At 38.1% G+C, this 6,299-nt stretch overlaps 1 non-coding gene across 1 annotated transcript; it reads left to right on the top strand.

Annotated features, from left to right (window-relative positions):
- The first annotated feature begins 5,027 nt into the window (after positions 1-5,027).
- On the top strand, positions 5,028-5,103 carry trnaa-ugc (transfer RNA alanine (anticodon UGC)). Its single transcript has one exon. It is a non-coding gene; the product is annotated as a tRNA-Ala (tRNA).
- The last annotated feature ends 1,196 nt before the right edge of the window (positions 5,104-6,299 follow it).

Below are 6,299 nucleotides of genomic sequence, written 5' to 3'. Positions count from 1 at the left end.
TTGTGTGAATCTTATTCCTTCAGTATGGCTGCTTGATGTTTTAGGTGGTTGTGTGAATCTTATTCCTTCACTATGGCTGCTTGATGTCTGGAGCTAAGGACTTTAGAGGCTGTCTCTCACTCACCAGCTCAGTCCCCCCTAATCCTGGACGACAACATGTTAGTGTGTCCACAGCACGCTGGAAGACACACACACACATACGCGCGCGCACACACACACACACACACCACGTAAAACGCAACAGCACACACACCAGTTTAGAGTCTCTCCACCAGCATCATTGGATGTAACAAATCCTTCCGTTGGTTGCTCCTGACGTCCCAATTCGGCAAACACCCGTTTAAAGTCCTGTTGACAGTGGGCAGGAAGTGAGAAGAGATAGAGGATATGACATGAGAGGGGATCACTTCCTTCTGTTCCCTGTCACTCCTAGTTATCCAAGACTTACCCAACATGCACCTGGGGGAATCATGTCTGTCCACCCGAGTCCTGTCTCTGTCTCTCAATTTCTTGTTCATCCGTACTCTCTCCTTTTCTCTCACTCTTTCTCTTAAACACACATGCAAACGGAAGACTTTCTTTGTCTCCATCTGTCTTTTGTCTCTGTGTGTGTGTGTATGTGAGCATACGTACAGTATGTCTGTTTGTTTAAAGTACATGCATGTGTGTCTGTGTGTGAGAGCATACGTACAGTATGTCTGTTTGTTTAAAGTACATGCGCGTGTGTGTGTGTGTGAGAGCAGATGTTTGCTGGAGGCTTTCTTGCATAGCTGTCCCTGATATCTAAATACAGTATGAAATATGGGGCAAATCTCCAACCACAAATAACTTTGCATGGAGACGCATTCAATAATATTCAACACATACATCTTGAATAATTAATACCGTTACTTTCATTCCATTTCAATCAAATTATACTGTCCCCATTTCGGCCACGCTATTCATTTGATATCAATTTATATGATTTTCATTACTTCATGTATTCAAGGAGAACAAAAGGTTTGTTAATAGTGCAAACCTCTTGATAACGTCTCGGCCAATAGGCTTCCTGAATCCATCTGACATGAATAGCTCATAGACACACCGCTTTCGGAATTCACGTTATTTATACATTTTACATCAAAGGAGGAAGATAACAAAGCGTGCATACCCCAATGAGCAGAGAATATATTTAGTCAAACCCTTTAATAGTAATTTAATGAACCATACTCTTTAGATGACAATTAATGCCAGGAAGACCTAGTCCCATATTGTTCATTTGTTACGGGCTAATTTGACCTTCCCTACGTTTTCCCTCATCCAGATATATCCACGTTCATGTTTGTGATGGAAAGGAACTCTGTGTCATTAGTTAGTTGACTAGGTCTCACCAGGACAAAGGCCGCAGCAACAAGACAGCTGTTCACTACCTATCTGATCCGAGCTATGTAAAAATGACCCACCATTCTTAATGAGTGTGTTTAGGACAAACTAGACAGAATGAACCACTGGACATTCAGCATTTTAATGAAATGCTTTGGTAGTGATAAGGAGTCTTTTGCTGAACATCAACATGGTGTAAGTCATTGATTACATTTACATTTACATTTACATTACTTTAAGTCATTTAGCAGACGCTCTTATCCAGAGCGACTTACAAATTGGTGCATTCACCTTATGACATCCAGTGGAACAGCCACTTTACAATAGTGCATCTAAATATTTTAAGGGGGGGGTCAGAAGGATTACTTTATCCTATCCTAGGTATTCCTTAAAGAGGTGGGGTTTCAGGTGTCTCCGGAAACATTGAACACTGTAACATTGAAGTTGATGATCTTTCCATGGACCAGACAGACAGAGGGCATGCTGTTTACTGTTGGGTTCCTAGATGCTGAAGGATCATATTTACATGTTGGACATTTGCATGAAATTGATAACCTCTATGTATGCTACTGTTAACATGGGTCTAATGTACAGTATAACAGTAACAGGCCTAATGTACAGTATAACAGTAACAGGTCTAATGTACAGTATAACAGTAACAGGCCTAATGTACAGTATAACAGTAACAGGCCTAATGTACAGTATAACAGTAACAGGTCTAATGTACAGTATAACAGTAACAGGTCTAATGTACAGTATAACAGTAACAGGTCTAATATACAGTATAACAGTAACAGGTCTGATATACAGTATAACAGTACTGGAACAGTAACAGGTCTAATGTACAGTATAACAGTACTGGAACAGTAACAGGTCTAATATACAGTATAACAGTACTGGAACAGTAACAGGTCTAATGTACAGTATAACAGTACTGGAACAGTAACAGGTCTAATGTACAGTATAACAGTAACAGGTCTGATATACAGTATAACAGTAAAAGGTCTAATATACAGTATAACAGTAACAGGTCTGATATACAGTATAACAGTAACAGGTCTGATATACAGTATAACAGTAACAGGTCTAATGTACAGTATAATAGTACTGGAACAGTAACAGGTCTAATGTACAGTATAACAGTAACAGGTCTAATGTACAGTATAACAGTAACAGGTCTAATGTACAGTATAACAGTAACAGGTCTAATATACAGTATAACAGTAACAGGTCTAATATACAGTATAACAGTAACAGGTCTAATGTACAGTATAACAGTAACAGGTCTAATGTACAGTATAACAGTAACAGGTCTAATGTACAGTATAACAGTAACAGGTCTGATATACAGTATAACAGTAACAGGTCTAATGTACAGTATAACAGTAACAGGTCTAATGTACAGTATAACAGTAACAGGTCTAATGTACAGTATAACAGTAACAGGTCTGATATACAGTATAACAGTAACAGGTCTGATATACAGTATAACAGTAACAGGTCTAATGTACAGTATAACAGTAACAGGTCTGATATACAGTATAACAGTAACAGGTCTGATATACAGTATAACAGTAACAGGTCTAATGTACAGTATAACAGTAACAGGTCTAATGTACAGTATAACAGTAACAGGTCTAATGTACAGTATAACAGTAACAGGTCTAATGTACAGTATAACAGTAACAGGTCTAATGTACAGTATAACAGTAACAGGTCTAATGTACAGTATAACAGTAACAGGTTTAATGTACAGTATAACAGTAACAGGTCTAATATACAGTATAACAGTACTGGAACAGTAACAGGTCTAATGTACAGTATAACAGTACTGGAACAGTAACAGGTCTAATGTACAGTATAACAGTACTGGAACAGTAACAGGTCTGATATACAGTATAACAGTAACAGGTCTAATGTACAGTATAACAGTAACAGGTCTAATATACAGTATAACAGTAACAGGCCTAATATACAGTATAACAGTAACAGGTCTGATATACAGTATAACAGTAACAGGTCTAATGTACAGTATAACAGTAACAGGTCTAATGTACAGTATAACAGTAACAGGTCTAATGTACAGTATAACAGTAACAGGCCTAATATACAGTATAACAGTAACAGGTCTAATGTGCAGTATAACAGTACTGGAACAGTAACAGGTCTAATATACAGTATAACAGTAACAGGTCTAATATACAGTATAACAGTACTGGAACAGTAACAGGTCTAATATACAGTATAACAGTAACAGGTCTAATATACAGTATAACAGTAACAGGTCTAATGTACAGTATAACAGTAACAGGTCTAATGTACAGTATAACAGTAACAGGTCTAATATACAGTATAACAGTAACAGGCCTAATGTACAGTATAACAGTAACAGGTCTAATGTACAGTATAACAGTAACAGGTCTAATGTACAGTATAACAGTAACAGGCCTAATGTACAGTATAACAGTAACAGGTCTAATATACAGTATAACAGTAACAGGTCTAATATACAGTATAACAGTACTGGAACAGTAACAGGCCTAATGTACAGTATAACAGTAACAGATCTAATATACAGTATAACAGTAACAGGTCTAATGAACAGTATAACAGTAACAGGTCTAATGTACAGTATAACAGTAACAGGCCTAATATACAGTATAACAGTAACAGGTCTGATATACAGTATAACAGTAACAGGTTTAATGTACAGTATAACAGTAACAGGTCTAATGTACAGTATAACAGTAACAGGTCTAATGTACAGTATAACAGTAACAGGTCTAATATACAGTATAACAGTAACAGGTCTAATGTACAGTATAACAGTAACAGGTCTAATGTACAGTATAACAGTAACAGGCCTAATATACAGTATAACAGTAACAGGTCTGATATACAGTATAACAGTAACAGGTTTAATGTACAGTATAACAGTAACAGGTCTAATATACAGTATAACAGTACTGGAACAGTAACAGGTCTAATATACAGTATAACAGTAACAGATCTAATATACAGTATAACAGTATTGGAACAGTAACAGGCCTAATGTACAGTATAACAGTAACAGATCTAATATACAGTATAACAGTATTGGAACAGTAACAGGCCTAATGTACAGTATAACAGTAACAGATCTAATATACAGTATAACAGTATTGGAACAGTAACAGGCCTAATGTACAGTATAACAGTAACAGATCTAATATACAGTATAACAGTATTGGAACAGTAACAGGTCTAATATACAGTATAACAGTAACAGGTCTAATGTACAGTATAACAGTAACAGGTCTAATGTACAGTACAACAGTAACAGGTCTAATGTACAGTATAACAGTAACAGGTCTAATATACAGTATAACAGTAACAGGTCTAATGTACAGTATAACAGTACTGGAACAGTAACAGGTCTAATGTACAGTATAACAGTAACAGGTCTAATGTACAGTATAACAGTAACAGGTCTAATGTACAGTATAACAGTAACAGGTCTAATGTACAGTATAACAGTAACAGGTCTAATGTACAGTATAACAGTAACAGGTCTAATATACAGTATAACAGTACTGGAACAGTAACAGGCCTAATGTACAGTATAACAGTACTGGAACAGCAACACAGAGTACCAATAGGCTTATTTGTAATCAATTTGTAATGGGGGCCCCGTGTGGCTCAGTTGGTAGAGCATGGCGCTTGCAACGCCAGGGTTGTGGGTTCGATTCCCACGGGGGGCCAGTACAAAAAAGAATGAATGTATGTACTTGTAAGTCGCTCTGGATAAGAGCGTCTGCTAAATGACTTAAATGTAAATGTAAAGATATTTTGAAAAGGAAGATAATCAAATAGCTACAATATATCTCCAAGAAGACAGTAAAACTTATATTCCTGTCTGATTCAGAACAACTCTTCGTCTGTCACTATGAATATCTCTCTCTCTGCAAAGACTTGAAGTTCGATTCCAAGTCAAAGGTGAGTATGTGTTATGATTCTGAACTTTTAAATGTTTTATTTATTTAACTAAGCAAGTCAGTTAAGAATAAAATCAAATCAAATCAAATGTATTTATATAGCCCTTCTTACGTCAGCTGATATCTCAAAGTGCTGTACAGAAACCCAGCCTAAAACTTCAAACAGCAAGCCATGCAGCTGTAGAAGCAGGGTGGCTAGGAAAAACTCCCCAGAAAGGCCAAAACCTTGGAAGAAAACTAGAGAGGAACCAGGCTATGAGGGGTGGCCAGTCCTCTTCTGGCTGTGCCGGGTGGAGCTTATAACAGAACATGGCCAAGATGTTTAAATGTTCATAGATGACCAACAGGGTCAAATAATAATAATCACAGTAGTTGTCGAGGCTGCAACAGGTCAGCACCTCAGGAGTAAATGTCAGTTGGCTTTTCGTGGCCGATCACATTCAGAGTATCTCTACCGCTCCTGCTGTCTCTACAGAGTTGAAAACAGCAGGTCTGGGAGAGGTAGCATGTCCGGTGAACAGTTGAAACTGGAGCAGCAGCACGGCCAGGTGGACTGGGGACAGCAAGGAGTCATCAGGCCAGGAAGTCCTGAGGCATGGTCCTAGTGCTCAGGTCCCCCGAGAGAGAGAGAGAGAGAGAGAGAGAGAGAGAGAGAGAGAAAGAAAGAAAAAAAGAAAGAAAGAAAGAAAGAAAGAAAGAGAAAGAGCGAGAGAAAGAGTGAGAGAAAGAGAGAGAGAATTAGAGAGAGCATACTTAAATTCACTCAGGACACCGGATATGCCAGGAGAAATACTCCAGATATAACAGACTGACCCTAGCCCCCGACACATAAACTACTCTAGCACTCTAGCATAAATACTGGAGGTTGAGACAGGGGGGGTCGGAAGACACTGTGGCCCCATCCGACGATACCCCCGGACAGGGCCAAACAGACAGGCTATAACCACACCCACTTTGCCAAAG

Source organism: Salvelinus fontinalis, unplaced genomic scaffold (assembly GCF_029448725.1).
Source record: "Salvelinus fontinalis isolate EN_2023a unplaced genomic scaffold, ASM2944872v1 scaffold_1214, whole genome shotgun sequence".
Lineage (NCBI taxonomy): Eukaryota > Metazoa > Chordata > Actinopteri > Salmoniformes > Salmonidae > Salvelinus > Salvelinus fontinalis.
Note: the sequence above shows the minus strand (reverse complement) of the source record. Positions and strands in the feature narration are given on the sequence as shown.